Source organism: Hippocampus zosterae, chromosome 10, assembly GCF_025434085.1.
Source record: "Hippocampus zosterae strain Florida chromosome 10, ASM2543408v3, whole genome shotgun sequence".
Taxonomy (NCBI): domain Eukaryota; kingdom Metazoa; phylum Chordata; class Actinopteri; order Syngnathiformes; family Syngnathidae; genus Hippocampus; species Hippocampus zosterae.
In genome coordinates, this window is record NC_067460.1 from 11483469 (window position 1) to 11500733 (window position 17265).

Here is a 17265-nt window from a genome sequence, read left to right on the forward strand (position 1 = left end):
GAGGTAAGGAGCGCGCGCGGTCCTCGCTAAAAGCCCCCTTGAGGTCCCGATAGCAATCCGGCACTCCGTCAAGGCAGATATCCTCGGAGGGTGTGACGCGTTTATACCCCCCGACGGCTGACTGTAAACAGTGCTGATAACAGTACGGACTCCAACTATCTATTGCTGGGCGCGCCCAGGAAATTACGGGGTTGTGTACCCTAAGCCAGGGTAACCCAAGGATAATAGGGGCATTGCGGGACCTCATTACCAGAAAACGCCGATGCTCGACATGGTTACCCGAAAGTTGCAGTTTCAATGGCTCTGTTCTGTGCGTAACGACCGCCAGGAGACGCCCATCGAGATCGCGAACCCGCTTTCTATCAATAAGCTCCTCCAAGAAACAACCCAACTCGGAGGCGAGCTCGGTGTCCATCAGACAATCGTCTGCTCCTGAGTCTACCAGGGCCCGAACCCGCCTCGACCGGGAGTCACCAAATATCTCCCCCTCAAGTTCCAGTCTGTTGGGGTGTCCCGATCGCGCGTCGGCCTGTCTAGGCTCGGGGGTTAACGCGCGGGATCGTGACTCACAGTACTCGGGGTAGACGTGAAAAGATGATCCCGGAGGGCTGGTTGTGGCGTGAGGAGAGGTTTGGGTGTTGTCTCTGGTCGTACGACGGCTGGCACGGCGACTTCCTTGCTCTCCGCCAACGTCCTTGCCACCCAGCTGCATAGGTTCCGCCGCGGGTGTCGTCTCCCGGAATACTCCCCGATGTTCCTCACGATGGGGAGAGTGTCGATACGGGAAACGGTTTCCCCCACGCTCCCGGCCCCGCTCCCTCAAACGATTGTCCATGAGGAGAGCGAGGTCAATCAGCTCCTCCAGGTCGGTGCTGTGGTCACGGGTCGCCAGTTCGTCTTTGAGCTGAGAGTTCAGGCCGCGTCGAAACAGTCCACACAATGCTCGATCACCGTATCCGCTCTGTGCTGCCAGAATCCGGAACTCGATCGAGTAGTCGGCGACCGATCGTCTTCCCTGGTGGAGGGCAAGTAGCCGACCCTCTGCCTCTCGGCCCCGCACGGGATGGTGGAACACCCGGCGAAAGGCTGTCACGAATTCAGGGAACGATGATCGGAGACTCGGCTTGGATTCGCTGGTCGCAATCGCCCATGACGCCGCCGGACCTGTTAACAAACTCATGATATAGGCCACCTTGGCAGCATCATTAGCGTAGGCAGACGGTTGTTGGTCGAATACGAGTGAGCACTGGTGAAGGAAGTGACCACACTGCCCATGCTCACCCCCATAGCGAGGGGGGTGTGGAAGCGACGGTTCCCTCGACATAATGGGATGAGAGGGGAACGCTTCCGAGGTGGCTGGATGGCCCCCGGAGGAATGGGGTCTCCGTTCCTCCACCCGTGTTAGACGAGGCTCGTAATCGTCGAGCCGATGAGCCAGCATGGAGACCGCGCCTCGGAGTTCCGAAATGGCTTGGCCATGCTGACTCATCTGTTGCTCTTGTCGTGCAAGAGCGGACAATATTTTTTCGACGTCTGCGGGATCCATGGTGGCCGGAGAATTCTGTCACGTTCTGTCCGAAGCGATAGCGATCGCTTCGTGCAGAACAAATGAAATAAAGGTTGGATCCCCGGAGAAACAGACAACGAAAAAATCTTGTCAACGAAAAAATGTCTTTAATGACAAAAGAACAGAAAGAGCCCGACAGGGAAAAACGGTAACACAAAACGCTGGTCAAATAAGGACCAGGAAAATAACTATAAGGGTTCACTAACAGAAAACGCTCGCGGAAAAAACAACACGACGCGAGGAGGACCTGAATTTGGCGGAGATAAGAGCAATACAACAACTAGGAGCTAAACGCGAAATAACGGCCGTAAGGCAAAAAGGCACGGGTCAATTGACAATAGCAAAATCGAGCGCGGGTGCAATATGGCACGGTGTGTAATTCTCCGGCAGTGAGATGACTGCCGGAGTCGCTTGATAAAGGCAGGTGAATTACCCGAAATTAACAACAGGTGTGAAGTTGGGGAAAAGAAAGCCCGCCCCCTGCAGGCAGGCACGGAACGTGACACTGCATGTGACAAGGTCAATAGAAGAAGCTTGATTTGTTTATTGTGCCACACCAGGTGACAGACCACATACTGTATGTGTGTGTGTGTGTGTGTGTATATATTGTGTATATAATATATATATATATATATATATATATATATATATATATATATATATATATATATATATATCGTGGTGATTGGTCTTATTAGAACACAGTCCACAACTCGCTTATTCACGAATTTGTTTTCACATTTTTGTCAGATTATTTTATGGGAGTCCCCCCCCAAAATGATGGCACTCGTTTTTTAAAAGTGTTTAGACCCACTTGTAAAATAATACAAACGTGTTTAAAAACATTAGCATGTGAGAGGAGTAGATGAGAAAAACACATGGCACAGTGTTTACTGTAAACACAGATAGATGTGAACACCTAAACATCTCATTTTCTTCCAAACAAACACAATATAAATAATCATGTCTAACGTTGTACATTATAAAAGTAATCAACAGGTTCCACGTTCTGTGGAAGGATTACAGAGGATTTAATATTGAATCATAATCTTATCCCGAAATACTGTTGGTCGACTTCCTGCTGTCAGTCTTCTTCTTTCATACTTAAACAGTATAAGTCAATAGTGTGTCCGCACCTTGTGGCCAATTCTTTAAATTAAATAAAAAATTAAATTCTGCGTAGCTAATTAATTTTTCTCGGGATTGCCAACACTCCATGAGTCTTTTTCACCACGGGATTATGTGGGAAGGAGTCTAATTGTGCATTCAGCACGCGGCTGACTGAGATCTTCTCGCATCCAAGTCGAGGGTTCCTTCAAAAGATGTCAGTGTGGATCTGAATGGATGGTGATGGACAGGTGGTTATTATTAGCTGTTGTTAGCGTTTGTAAGCCTCTACTGTCACAACGATGACAAAACATGTTTAAACTGTTCGTAAAATGCCATCTGGCCACACAAAAGATCAAGGTTGGATGCCAGAACGGCTTTTATTGCTTGCAACTTAACGCCGCGGTGTTTAAGGGGCATGTGGAATATGCAAGTAAATAATGTCTCATCTCGAGGGCTCAACAAAGACAACCAGGGCTCAGATGGGACCTGAACAGAATATCAGATTTGTTTCAGGCCTTAAAGTGCTGCACTGTCAGCGTGACTAAGCCAAGACCGCAATTCATTTCAGTGCCATCGCTGCTGGAGAACACTACGACTCCAACTGTTGCGAAATGTTGAGTATGTTGTATTGTCAGGGAAAAAAGAGGCCTCCATAGTTTAAGACCTCTTCACCGATTTAAATCTTTTTAAGTCTTTCATTCCACAAGACGTACTTGTACGTCTTTTAAAATTTAGGCCTCGCCTACCAAGGACGTACTTGTAAGTCGAAGTCTTTTTTTGCATCATAGAGAGGAGGAAAGTCTGATGCAATCTGTGAATGAGAATAAGCCTTTTGCAATGTAAATCATGTAAAAAAGTGACCAGTAGGTGACAGTGGTGCCTCACGTGCTTGAAATGCATGCTTTTGCGAAAAGCTCTTTTTTTTTCATTTTTTGCCCAGGAATCACCATTTTCATGAAATTTAGCCATTTTGTAATGCCGATTGCTGAAGAATGGAAAAAGATAGAAACAACATTTTTTTTCTGTTGAAAGAATAGAGTCCAAACTTTATTTTGGTAGGCTCCATGCTTATATAGCTTTAGTTAATTATTAAATATTCTGTGGGCCTTGCAAGATCAGTCAAAATCCAGTAAAATGCTGGGATTGAGGAGGTTGCTCCAGTGAAAATGGCTGAGATTGAATGAGTTAAGGATGGAACATTGAAGAAAGGTTCTGCTAAATTGCCCTTTTCTAAATCTGAATTTAAAGTGAAAAAAAAACAGCCCATGTTTAATTCAAGTCAGGACTTTTATTCGCGGAATGAATTGAAGCTCTCTGGGCATAAAGCTCCGATATAGCTCCAATAGAAAAGCGCATCTGGTGTGAAAACGGCGGCAAACAAATCATGCGAGTCAGTCACTATGGCGACACCTGATGCGTGCATGCGTGCGTGTATACAGCTCACCCTAACACGGGTACAAATGCCGCAGAAGTTAGATGGCTGTCCGGTGATCAGAGTGGACCCGTGCATATTTAAATCACCATGTGGAACAAAGTTTGGATACACCCCTCTCATCACAAATTAACCAAGGTGCTGCACTTGAGTACGATTATTGTCGTCGTAACGCACAGGCCTGTGTCGCCATTAATTTGAGGGGAGGCGCCGCTTGTTTCTGCGTGAAATGTCAAATTAACTTTAAATCATTGCGGACAGTGTTAATGAAGCCCTTCCATCATCGTCATCACGCTGCCAGTGAGAGGCAAAGTGACTTGTACCTTCTTTCTTTCTTTTTCTTTTTTTTTTTATGCTAGCCTAGGGATCATAAAATGCAATATCCACTCCAGACAATGTCTCACAAGGTGACCATAAGGGATGTGTTGAAGAAATCAACGATGATAAGCAAGGTACACACATGCCATCAATTGCATTTTTCCTCCTTTATAATCCAAGTCAGCAAAAGGCCTCATTATCGGCTGTCTCTAAAAGATGATCATGAGCGATCAACCTGTGGTATCGTGTGTGTTAGGTCGTATTTCTTTCCTGGTCTGACTGGAAAGTGGTCTGGCCAAGAAACGTAAATGTTAAAGATGCAACAGTTAATCGATTAGACAACTAATAGACTGTCTAATTAAATGACAATTATGATTAATTATAATTAATCGTTTAGAGAACTTGTATACCTTCAAATTGTAAGAATCTTCCGAATTCCAACCTCTCGACATTTTGACTATTTTCAGATTTCTGTAGTCCTTCGTGAAGGTGCGTGATGGCGGCGCAGGCACTGTTGTTTGTTTAAGAGGGAGGAAATTTCATCTGTGCTGTATGTAACACGTACACATTTGACAATAAAGTTGTACTTGATACTTTACTTGAAGCTTTGACTTTGCAAAACTATTTTTGCCAAACCAACATCTGAATCCTAGTCAGAATAAAAGGAAAGATAATAACCATCTTGTTTGATTCCGATGAATCAAACCCCTCTAAATTTTGGTTCTGCGGTCTACAGGCCAACAACACTGTACTGTACTGAAAAAAAAAAAATTTCTTTGCGGCGTTGAATTTTCTTTGGATTATTCGTTTGCCCTCCTGGTGCATGACTATTAAGTGAGTAATCTCCGCTGCCTTTTTATTCATCAATTAGTTGACGATCCCACTGTGCTTGATATTTGTCAAAGTGCTGACTTGTAAATCCTTTTAAAAGTATTGTCTCAGTGATGCGCTTAGCTCATATCGTGAGTCAAGCCAATGCCGCTCATATTGATTCCCAAAAGGTCATCTGACCATTTGTGAACTTTACTGCCACCACAGAATATTTTGTTGCGTCATAAAACGCCTGTGAGAGCATAAATAAATAAATAAAAGCGAAGAGAAATAAATTTAGAGATCGAGGCTCAAGGTTCGCCCAGGCCTTTATCAATATTGTCCGGTCCAATCGATAATTCCATTAAGGTAGCCTTTAATGGAGCATATGAGTGCATTTGTCGGTAAACAAATGTCTCTTGCTGCTTGGAGAATGATTAGGGATGCTACTTTGTACATTAAAGCCAACTCACTGTTCTTGCGCATTGATTACCTGCGCCAAAGCTTTTCTTAATTCATCTTTGTGGAGTGATGGGACACGGGCCAGAAAATAGACGAATAAATGTTGGGCCATTTTGAGGAGCGGCTACTGCTTCATCCGATAAGACATTGGTGATTGGCCTTGGCAGAGGTCCGCACTGTTTGGCAGCTGTCCACCATTTTGGAATGCCAATTTTTATCATCTACAGGACTTAAAAAATATTTTTTTTTACTTTTTAAACATCTCGTACGTAGTCCACGATCCACTCCCTTCACCAGAAGCCACCGCTTCGGGGTGGTCTGTGCTCTGTGTGCCATCAATGTGGCTACTTATCTGGTGCTGGCAAATGTGCTCAGTGTATAAATAGTAGCATGGACATCATCAGAATCTTTAGCTCATTCTGTCGGGAGGTAAGATATCATATGAGGCGGAGAAGATAAAAACAGTCTGACTCATCATGGATGGAGGGAATGGTCTCTCTCATACAGTATGTCACATGTCATCGCATGTCGCCTCACTCAACTTCATTACCTTCGGTGCCCGGATTTGGTCGTCCGCATATGACTAAGTGGTTTATTTATTTACGGCCTTCTCCTGGTTCACTGACTTGTATTTGTTGGACGGGGTTTTGGCAAAGCCTTACTTGAAAATGGCTGCACCACAGTGTTTATTAGAGCGGAGGTTATTTGATGTGATTCTCTCGGGCAACTTGTATTATTGCTCACCATGGTCACTGTCTGTGCCGCCTTGTGCCCTCTCTGCCCTCAACAAAGGAGTCCTGACATCATTGACACAGTAAATGCCATATTACAAAATTTATATATATACTGTATATACCGTATTTTTCGGATTATAAATCGCTCCCGATTACAAGTCGTACCAGCCAAAAATGCATAATTCAGAAGGACAAACATATATACATCGCCCTGGAGTATAAATCACATTTTTGGGAGAAATGTATTTGACAAATTCCAAAACCAAAAACATACATGTCATCTTGAAAGGCAATTTAAAATGAAAATGAAATGGAGAACAACGGCCTAAATTAGTGTACTAAAGTTATGTAACTGACATGCCTGGTAATGTCAGTAACGACTTAACATATTAAGAGTTATTCAAATAACTCTAGCACAGAGAACACGCAAGTTTACCAAACTCAGTTTCACTCCGTTTCACTAAATCCAATGAAATCCCCATCCTCTGTGTCACTTTTAAACAACGTCGCTTACGTCAGACTCATCGTTGATTTGTCAACACAGGCCGAGAGCGCCCTCTTGTGGTTTTATGTGAAAATAACGTGAAATGACATAATCATGTGTTAATAATTTCATACATAAGTCGCTCCAGAGTATAAATCGCACCCCAAACTATGAAAAAACACTGCTATTTATAGTCCGGAAAATACGGTACATATATATATATATACACACACACACACACACACACACTAAAAAGCACATTTCTACTCGTTCTTTTTTTATTCCTCCGCTCGGGCCATCATCTCTGCACAGTGCGGCCCACGTTACCGGCTTCTACTTTACCTCAAGTTGCTGCCTTTGTCTGGAGTGCTCTCATCTGTTGGGGTTGCTTCGCCTGCCCAGGAGGTACCCGTGATGGCCGCAATGCCAAGTGCGTGGGTGGACTAAGAGAAGCGTATGCTGTCTGTTAAAACAACCCTCAGCGTGGTTTGCCGCAAAGCTCTGCTCTTCATTTTTTGCTAGCTTACAAAAGGGCCTCAGCATGTATGCAACCGTCAAACTGGCAGCTAGGCGGCAGCTTGACATGAGCAGATGTAGTATTTGTCCAGGACTGCACCGCCGCTTTGTTTTGTATTCCGTCCACCGTCTTCGCCTCCAGAGTGATTAAAACAAGCAGGAAAGCACGAGGCACACTTAGTTCTTCACAGCCTCTTGGTACCAGTCACGTTCCATCCCAGCGGCCTGCGATCAAATATGTGTTGCTTTATTTGTTTTTTTTACTGAGGGCTTTATAATAGCATTGGGGGTAGTGGCCGCAAACAGTCGTGCTTTAATATACTCGAAGAAAAATAGTGCCTCCTTGTTACTTTACTTTACCAAATTTAAGAGTTAGGACCAAAACAGCACAGTTGGGTTGCCAGTAAATCTGTATGCACGCTATTTTTTGCAAAAGGTAATTTGATTCATAAACAATGTCCTGTATGTTTATAAGTTTGGATCTTAGGACATCGGTCTCTTTTGGAAGCCCCGCTGAAGAGGTACGATCTCTATTCTCTGAGTTGGTAAACTTAAGGTTCTACTTCCAAAGAGACTTGCTTTTAGGATCGCTTGGTTTGCCTTGCCAATCGTAATTAGAAACTGAACATGAAAGGCAAAATTGCTTATTTTTGGGCTGGCGATGGAAAGGTCCTGTTTACGTTTCCTGCGAATTGATACCTTGGTCACTTCATGACCAATCGTTGAGGTATGTCCCAGTACGTGGGCTACGACACATCAAGACACCTCAAAATACTCTCAGAGACAAGACGATTAGCTGCGACACGTCAGTCGGCTCAAACTCAGGCTACATTTGTGTGCGTGTGTTATTTTTTTTTACATCAATTGCGGGAACAACAGTTCAGCAAAAGGCTGTACCCAGATCACATAATTCATCCTTTGGTGTACTTTGCTGAACTAACTAGCTGCAGAATGTTGTTTCCCACTTTGCCTGACACTTCTCGAGGGTGTTTTCCACTCAGGAGTGGCAATGTTTTTAGGCCTCCCAGACCTCGCGTTGAATGATAACTACAGACGGTCTGTTTAATGCTCACACGCAGAACGCTGCCTTTCGTCGCCGCGCTTTGAAACCTCATGGAAAAAGCTCAGGGCCCTCCAAGTGCCGGCCCACTGCTGTGAAGCGCCGGACAAATGTGCTGTTTGTCCTTGATGGAGGCTGCGGATGAGAAGCGCGGCAATGCGCACAAAGCAAACAGCTACCCTGACAGCCGCAGTTGGGGAGGTTCTCATGAGTCATCAATCATGTCATCAGTCTTCTGTTGGGTGGACAGGCCATGGCTGGGACAATATAATCTTGATACCTGACCTAAGTCTACCCGGACCTGAACCTGTATCTGAAACGAATCCACTACTACAGAATCTGATTGTGTCATGTCCATCATAGTGCATGATTTTTTTTTTGCTATTAACTCTTTCATTCCACAAGACATACTTGTACATCTTTTTAAAATTAGGCCCCACCTACCCAGGACGTACTTGTACGTCTGTTTTTTTTTTTTTTGCGTCATAGAGAGGAGGAGGGTCTGATGCAATCTGTGAATGAGAATAAGCCGTTTGCATTGTAAAGCATGTAAAGCATTGTGGTGCCTCACGTGCTTGAAATGCATGCTTTTACAAAAAGCTCTTTTTCTCGTTTTTTTGCCCAGGAATCGCCATTTTCATGCAACGTAGGCATTTTGATGAAACGTAGCCATTTTGTAATGCTGATTGCTGAAGAATGGAAAAAGAAGAAGGAAGAGCGTCCAAACTTTAGTTTGGTGTAGGCTCCATGTTGATATAGCATTAGGACCAAATATTCTGTGGGCCTTGCAAGATCAGTCAAAATCCAGTAAAAGGTTGGGATTGAAGCTGGTATTGAATGACTTAATAGAGCATAGTGACAATCATTACATTTTATTGCTTATTGATACATTGTGGGGTTTGTTTTATAATTAGTAATATTACTTATATTACATGATGTAGTTTCGGGATAATGTATTAGCACTTTTATGTATTAAAGAGTTGTCTGTGACCGCACACGCAGATCAAGGCACTTCAAATGAGTACTTTCTTAAACAAGGGAGAAAGGCATGATGATTAAATGGAAGAGTCACCATTCTACCGAGGCCCTTGCGGAATCACGTGTCGTCGCGTGTGCACGACGACCCGTGTTTGATGTGCGCGCGTGGGCGTTTGGCGAGCAGACGCGGGAGCAGTTAGCATGCAGTCAGACTCTGGAAGATTACAGCCAAGTAGCTCTGGTGATCTTCACAGTCTCCCTGTGTGGATGTGCACGTGTCTTAATCAATTCCCTTTCGCATGGCTTTCCTCAGAGAACATAGGATCGACGCGTGAAATTGTCATCCTCAGCTCACACCTATAGTCGGAGGGAGAAGAAGGAGGTGGCGATTGGTTGCTTATGTCGAGGCATGCTGCATGGAGGTGTTAAACTTAATCTTGGAGAAAGAGAGAGAGAGAAACTTCTTTACAGCCCCAGTTTCACTTTCTTTATTGGACAAAACTGTGAATTTCAAGGAGCCGTGAAGCCATTTCTCAAGGCTGCTACGTTTGCAATTGGACTCAATAGAACAAAAATGGCAGCTTTTCTTATTCCGCGAGGAGGAAAATACGCATTCATCCTGTCGTCTGCATCAACTTAACTATGATACATCAGTGTGTATCTTTTAAGGGAGCATCATGAAAAAGAATACTTGGACTATAAATGGAATACATTTGTCTGTACAGAGAGTGGAAGAGAAGCTTAAATAAGATGCATGGCGTGCTTTAATACGATTGTGACACAGCTGTGTAATAACTCTAAAATATCTCATTCAGGCGGCGTGAGTAAATATATGCGCTCTCCAGCCGGTAGATGAGCACAAATCACTGAAGTGAGCCGCTTCTATCAACTTTGCTGATTTTTCTTTGCGCCAAAAAGTGTTGCAAAGTAGGCCACAGAGTTGACTTAGTCCCCCCAGAGAATAACAGATAGTGTTTTGTCTAGGGCCCGCTCCCCCCTTGCATTTCCACACATTGAATTGACCTCAAATAACTTTTTTTGTATTTATGCATCAGCAAACCGGCCTAAATATACACAAAGAGAACCCCTTTGTCTTAATCCTTCATCTTATTTGAGACATTAGGGGTTTAAGTTAAGATAAGATAAGAAAACCTTTATTTGTCTCAAAATGGAGAAAGACTTTCAGGATCCACCAAAATTTCGTGAAGCACTATTAACCTCACACCCGGTTCCGTATATGGAAAAAAACTGTAAATTCTGCAACGTACAAATCTCAAATAAACCAAATAATGTACGCAAAACATTCAAATAGAGTCATACCTCGGTTTTCGACCATAATCCGTTCCAGAAAGCTGCTCAAAAACCAATTTGTTCCAAAACCGAAGCCACACTCTTTTTTCCCAAAAAATCTTTATTGAACACGTCTGCTCACAATGGAACGCTACACGAGGAAGCGTCACTTCGTTGCCTACCCGAGGAAGCGTCACTTCCTCGTTTAAGGAAGGCGAGAGGAGTCAAGTGGCGCATTCAAGTACGCTCACTTTGGTCGAGAACCGATTTTCGGTCGTAATCCGAGGCATAAAAAACTCAAAATTTTTGGTCGAGAACACAGACGTTCGAAAACCGAGGTTTGACTATCATAAAAAAAGATGAACAATGCAAGCACAGTGATGTTGCTCTTTCATTAGCCTGCTTGCTTCAATGTCAAGAGATTCTGGGTTTGAATCTCCTGTCAGGCCCACGATGTGGTTTGGTCTGGTTACCTTAGCTTTCGAACATATACCAAAAACTTGCATGTTTGATCAAGGAAGAGGTTTTTTGTCCAGCACACCTGTGTGCAAGGTTGTAGGGGTTTTTTTTGTTTTTTTTTGGTTGCAATTTTTCTAGACGCAGTTAGAATGTAGTTTGCCTCAAAACTCACTTGTGTTCTTTGGCATTTGACTCAGCATTACTCAGACTTGATCTTAGTTTTATTGTTTGGTGTTTTCTACCATCCTTGTTTCTGATTTATTGCTTTATTGTTGTATATATGATAGTTGCTCCATGTCCAGCACTTTGTATGCAGCGATGGCTGTTTGAAAGTACTCTATAAATACAGTTGTGTTGAGTTGAGTTCAGTTGTGAGAGTGAACACAGAGGACTTGATTCCTGGCTTGTAGAAATGGATCCTCCGGAGTCCCTTTGAATTTGCCGCAGGTGTCATGTCTGTAAAACAGCTGTTCTGATGAAATGTAGTGCCACATCGGAATACATCACGTAACGTGTGATCTTTAATTGGAATGACAAGAAAGTCTGGATGGAAGCCTGGTTACCGTTTCACAGACCTGTGAAACCTGCTATACTGTATATACCGTTTTTCCAGCACTAAAAGGTGCACTGGATTTGGAGGCGCACCTTGATATGAATAGCCTATTTTGTAATTTTTTTCATATGGACGCACCGCGCCATAAGACGCAATCGACAATGCATCCACTAGATGGAGCTACAATAAAGGAAATGCCGCCGCTCGAGTGAAGCGTGCCTCAGCAATCTATAATCCTGCTCCCTGCTGTGCGCGCCTGAGCGCGAGCATGTACGCACGTGGTTCAACCAATCAGCGCAGACGCAACCCATGTCACATATTAAAGAAGCTTTGAACAAACGACAACAGCTAAGATAGGTTAGCTGTTGAGTGTCGTTGCGACAGAACGATCAAATGTCAAACTTATTTAATCAAGCAGCGACACAGTTCACTCAACCAACAGCAAGTCATAACCAAAATGCGGTAGTGGGTTGTTTTTGTTTTTTACCTCCATTGTCAGAGACTAGATAATGCCAATTAGACCTAATGACCCGTGTGATTGCATGCGTCAGGACACGGATTCCGCAGATAAGAGTTGAGAAAATGTTTATTTATAAAACCACAAAATACAACAAAAGAGGCTGCTAACAAAGAACTAGGGGAAAATGAGACAAACCAAAAGCACTTGCAAAATGCAAGGACCAATATAATCGTAAATCGCTTGTCATGAAAAGACAAGGAAATCCAACATATAAGACAAGCCGAGTATAATACTATATTATGAGCAATGCTGAATAAACATGCTGCAGATGGTAACAAAGCAATTCATTACAGGTTCGACTCTGGAGGGAACTCCCTCCAGTCCTGCCAGAGGCTGAAACACAAACAAGACAGGATCATGACAGCATGTCACTGTGACCGTCGAAACGGAAAAAGGGACAAATCAAATCAGTGCCCCCAGTTGACCCGACCAGTCAGTCCATAATTCAAGTGCATATTATTACACGAAGAAAAAAAAATATTCACGTTTAAGAAGGTCGCTATAAATGACTATGTTGTCTCTGCTTTCTACGTCACCATAAAGCTGGGAATCATCTACAAAAGCGGACGTCACGTAAAATAATGACTGTTCCTTACTTTATTTTATACTGTCACAATAATAAATATAAACCCGTAGCCGCGGTCCATCACGTTGCTGTAAACTACACGATTGGTGACTCTATTAAAAGTGTTCATGCCGATGGTATATGCGCCATGTACGCTAAACTGTGACCTCCTCTTTCTTCCCTCAGACGCCGGCTGCTTTCAAGTAAAGCCTCGTGACTAGGCACCCGGAGCGGAGCGATAATCGGGTGAGTTCTCAAATTGAAACCACAAAAAAAGACCCCAAAACCTTCATCTCATTTCAATAAAATGCTTTCACGCATTAGTCGTAGCATGGCTGAGCAGCAGAGGCTAAGACATGACAGGCACGTGTTTTCTTGGTGCCTTTTAATCCTCATCCATTTTCTCTCGTCAAATGATTGAAAAACATCGCATCCTCTTTCTCGCATGCTTATTCAGGTGCCATGTTTGGATTTCATACATACATACACGCCTTTATGTCATTGTGAAGTCCATGTTTTGAAACCTGCTGTCTGGTCCCGACACTTCCACTGCAAAGCACCACCAATCCACCCAATTCCGCGTTGATCGGGAAAACCGGTGTTCAGGAGACGTAAAGATCTGCCCTCCGTAGTTGCCGTCGGCAAACATGCTTGGAAATTAAACGTCCATCTGTTTTACGATACCTTCTTCCAATTGGGCCTCATTTGGTTTGAATGTGATGTTTGTTTCCAGCCCTGGAATTTGACGAAGATGGCTAGTTTGTTCCAAAATCTCTGCGTTTCTGTTCAGTTCTGAGAATGGGTCCTTGAGATTTTCTAGTTTGTCCTGTTATTTGTATTATTTGGCTTTTGACTCGGCATGACTCAGACTTGATCTTAGTTTTACTGTTTTGTGCTTTTTGCTATCTTCGTTATTAATTAATTTTTAAAATTTTTGTGTCCAGTATATATTTGCTCCATGTACATCACTTTGTATACAGCGATGGTTGTTCTAAAGTGCTCTGTAAATACAGTTGAGTTGAGTTATGGTAGACATATGCACCAAATTCCATGTCTGTCAAGATAATTGATGTCAGGGGCATTTTTTTTCCAAACTTTTACTGGGATGTATTTTTTAAGCTTTCTACGATCCCTGTTTCCGATTGGGGGTCATTCAGGTGATTTCCTTCGTCAGAGTTTGTCAAAGTACAGGAGAAGTAGTTGAGAAAATGGATGGATGACGATTAGAATTGGTTCATAATAGCTGATTCAAACCATCGTACATGTAGATGACTACCGAGCCCTTTTCAGGCATGGGACTCCTTCTTGTGTCCTGTTACGATAGACACGCCCGCTTAAATTCGTTTCGATCGGTGAAACTGGTACACTTTTTTCAAACTTACCAGGGGGCGCTACTGAGCCGGGTGTTGTTTAGTACCCCTAAAACACAGGTGTCAAAGTCAAGGCCCTAGGGGTCAGATCCGGCCCCCCACATCATTTCATGTGGCCCGCGAAAGCAAATCATCTGTGTCAACTTCTATGATCCTTGCTTAAATCTGTTCCGAACTCTCAAATTGTCACACGTAATAACTAACAGTGACATTTTGCAATAATTTTTATAGTTGCCCTGTTTACACTCACTTAAGCTATAATTGAACAAATACTTGACTGACTTCAAAACTAGGGAGTCATAATTTTTGTACAAGTAATAATGCGATGTGATGATTAAACATTATTTCGGTTTCACTGTCTTAACGGCCCTCTGAGGGAAGACAACTCCAAAGTGGCCCGCGACCAAAATAAGTTTGACACCCCGGCCCAGTATATACAGTGCACTCCGCTTAATAGAACACCATTGGGCCGAAGCGCTTCTGTTCTACTAAGCGGAGTTTCTATTAACCGGAGACACTTTATTAGGTACACCTTCAGACACGTCGACGACCAAGTTATGCACGCAGAAAAAACCCTGCTGACGAGTTAGAAGAGATATTTCGACTGTGAACGTCCATATCTTTAATCAAACAACAAAACAACAACTTTAATCAACTTCAGTCAAACGTCTCAAATCACGAGAAAAATTTCGTTACTTTTGTCTGGAAACAGGAGTCCGTAATTTTGCGGTTGACTTCCCTCTCAATGCGCTGGATAAGAGGGAAGTCCTGGAAACCGCGGGCGTACCTTCTGAGAATCCGGCAATGCATCGTATCGTCTGAGTATGTCCTTCTTATCCGCAGGTGATAGCCCTCGTCTCTTGAATGAAGTTGAAGCCATTGTGACGTGCGTGTGTCTATGTGTGGAGTGACGCGTGCTACCTGTTACTATATACGGCTAGAACTACCGCGTTTTCTCGCGATAGTGGTACAGTATCGCGATAGCTACACTTCGAAAACCACTAGTTTACAATGTTCATTGCTTACGGCCTGTTCTATTAAGCGGAGATCTGTTCTACTAAGCGGAGTATCTTTATAGGAAATTGCATTAGGCAAATCTGTTCCAGAGCCTTTTGCTCTATTAAGCGGATTACTCTATTAACCGGTGTTCTATTAAGCGGAGTGCACTGTATTGACAAGGATACCCACGTTTGCAAACACTGGTGCGTTTTGTGGAATGTTGACACCCCCTACAGACACACACACACACACACACACACACACACACACACACACACGCACACGCACACGCACACGCACACGCACACACGTGTGCGCATAAAAAGCCGCTGATTTGTACTTATTTTGCAGGCCCCGCACATCAAAGGGAGCAAAATACTTGATCTTGTTTACCTCACCTCCCAGTTCCAGGCATATTTAACCTTCATGGTGATAGACACACACACAGCTCTTGCTGTCTTTGTGAAAACCTATGCAACATTGCATCTCATTCTTATCCTCACCTCTCAGTGATACACAGACTAAAGAACCAAGTACGCACACACACACACACACACACACACACACTGTGTCGCCCATCATTTACACAACAAAATAAAAAGACACACACAAAAATGTTGTTTTCCGAACCTTCTCCCTGGCTATCCGTGGATTCTTTGCAGATTGAGCTAATTTTACCCACGGTTGTGTTAATTATTTTGACCCAGCAGATTGAGTTGAAGTTTTGATTTGGAAAGGCTGGTTTGTGTTCTGAAGGTGAAGTCAATTTAACAATATTAGGCAATGTTGGTGGTAGCTGGATGGCTCAGTGGGTTACGTTGCTCATCTTAGACACAGGGATTGAGTTGAAATTCTGCTCAGGGTGGACGACCCACCCAAGGAAAATGAGTGGATTGTGTCAAGGAAACTTATCCAGTATAAAAATTGCTTCTTTTTTTAATAAAATGTTGGTAAAATTTGTGTAATTTTTAACCACCACTAAAATGACAACCTGGCATCATATTTCTTGTTAGATTTAACTCATTTTTACCCCTGGCTGGATCAAATATTGACCCGACTAGGTCAAATCCTCAACCATGCGCTGGGTAGATGTAAGCAAGCATCGGCTATTTCCCTTTTGGACCCAGAACTGTGTTAATTACTCTGTCCAATTTTACTTTTTACCCAACAGTTTTGAGATAACTGAATTGTTGGAGCTCAGTGGTGACTATAAATGGTTGTTAGTCCATGTACCCAGCGATTGGTTGGCAACGAGGCACTCTAAAACAGTTGGGTAGAAAAAATAACTCAATATTGTGTTTTTAAAAAAAAGGCACCAAGTGCTATTCGGATCAATTTGACCCTATTTTGGAAACCCAAACAATCATATTTTTTTCATTTTTGTCTAAAAGAGCCCCCCCCAAAATTGGATCAAATTGAGCCAAGTAGCGGTCGGTCCTTTATTTGTTTGTTTATTTATTTATTTGTTTGTTTGTTCCATCCATACCTTTTTTTCGAGTGTAAGTATATAATTTAACTTAAGTCAGCTGGGATAGATTCTACCTCACTAATGACCCTAATAAGAGAAAGTCCTATGGAAAAGGGTTGGCTCAAAAATTGGTATGTTCACACACACACGCACACGCACACACACACACATCTCATTTTGTCTATGAGGACCGCACTTTGTCACGTCTTGTGTGGGTCCTGCACTTCCACTGTAGCTGGAATGGTGCAAAAACTCCATCGCATTTGCTTCCTCTCAGCCACATTCTGATCCAAGCCGCCATGTTTTCTTTCAGACACACGCATGCACGCACGCACGCACGCACACACACACACACACACACACACACACACACTCAGTGTGACACTGATCGCTTTGGGCTCACATGGGCACAGCTCAAATGGCCTGGCGGGCTGTGCAAGTGGGAGTGGGCTCCATTTGCAGAGCGGCTGCTTTGCCACCCGGCAGCCGGGCCAGCATCCTCTCCTCCTCCTCCTCCCTCCTTTCTCATCCTCCTATTGCTGCAGCAGATTTAATTTCTTGTCCCAACAG

General features: G+C 43.4%; 1 protein-coding gene across 2 annotated transcripts in view; it reads left to right on the forward strand.

Moving 5' to 3' along the window:
- The window catches only part of lrfn1 (leucine rich repeat and fibronectin type III domain containing 1), a 145499-nt gene that overhangs the window by 68679 nt on the left and 59555 nt on the right, over positions 1-17265 (forward strand). For both annotated transcript variants that reach the window (XM_052077485.1, XM_052077484.1), the window contains exon 2: positions 13045-13104. The gene's annotated coding sequence lies outside the window, so the exon portion shown is untranslated. The remainder of the gene's footprint in view (positions 1-13044; positions 13105-17265) is intronic.